This window comes from Cicer arietinum, chromosome 7, assembly GCF_000331145.2.
Source record: "Cicer arietinum cultivar CDC Frontier isolate Library 1 chromosome 7, Cicar.CDCFrontier_v2.0, whole genome shotgun sequence".
Taxonomy (NCBI): domain Eukaryota; kingdom Viridiplantae; phylum Streptophyta; class Magnoliopsida; order Fabales; family Fabaceae; genus Cicer; species Cicer arietinum.
The window spans coordinates 27,703,696-27,704,912 of NC_021166.2; positions in this window are offsets into that span (position 1 = coordinate 27,703,696).

A 1,217-nucleotide genomic window follows, 5' to 3' on the forward strand; every position below is an offset into this window, starting at 1 on the left:
TGACAAATTGAGGATTTTTTGTCATAAAAGTGGTCCTTTATTGTCCAAATGTTTTGAAATTATGTTTTAACAAAATACTTAGATTTTGGTTTAAACAAAGTAATCTGAGATTCATTTAAAATAATTTTTGATGTTTCTCCTTGTTGTAGTTTTGAAATTATTTTACAGGATGGTCCCTCCCGTGGGGGTTTTGAAATTATTTTACAGGATGATCCCTTCTGTGGGGGGTTTTGAAATAATTTTTTGAGAAGGGTTTTTTGAAGATTTTCCCTTTTCTTTCCCCTGTAAAGATGGCAGTTCCAGCGAGAGATATTCAATATATTTTTGGAGCCTGTGGAGCTTTGCAATTTTTTTGAGATGAAGGTCTTCTTCAATTGAATTTTTTATTTCCTCAAATCTATCAGGTCCAAGTATTTGTTGGCTTGCAAGCCATTTTTGGATTTGGTTTTGTTCTTCATTTTCTTCGACGGCTCGCGCCCAAGACCTGTGGGTTTTGCCGATGAAATAGGTTTTGAGTTGTCTAGTGGTTGGTCCTTTTGGATCTCAATTCTTTTTGATTTTCTGGGCATCACTCAAGTCCTGTTTTGAAGAAATTCTCTTGTTAGAAAATCCGGAATTGAGTTTTGGTCTCCTTTAATAAATTCAATTTGAAAATAAAAAATACTAAGGATTGCTTGCCATCTGGCAAAAATTTGTTTTGATGCAATGTTTGGAACATCTTTTTGTAAAAATTCCTTTGCAGATTTACAATCAATTTGAAGTAAAATTTTTTGATTGAGTAAATCACTTTGAGATTTTGTAATGCACATGACAATTGAAAGAATTTATTTTTTGATTGTAGAGTAATTCTTTTGACAATCATTCCAGTGTGCAGATGTAAATTATACAATGCATTCTTTATTTTTTATTTTTTGTTTAAGAACACCCTTATACCCTATATCTGATGCATCTGTTTCAACAATTTTTTGGGTTAATGGGTCAGCTAGATGCAAGCAAGGTATTTCTTTAACTTGTTTTTTTGATTATTTGAACTATTTTTGTGTGTTCTTCAGTCCAGGCGATAGGTTTTTTCCTTAATCTATCATGGAGAGGTTTTGCTATCCTATTAATATTAGGACAAAAATCTAATACATATTTTAAAGATCCTAAAAATATTTGTAATTGTGTTTTGTCAAGAATTTTGTCAAGAAATTTATCTGCGAAAGATAGGGACCTTT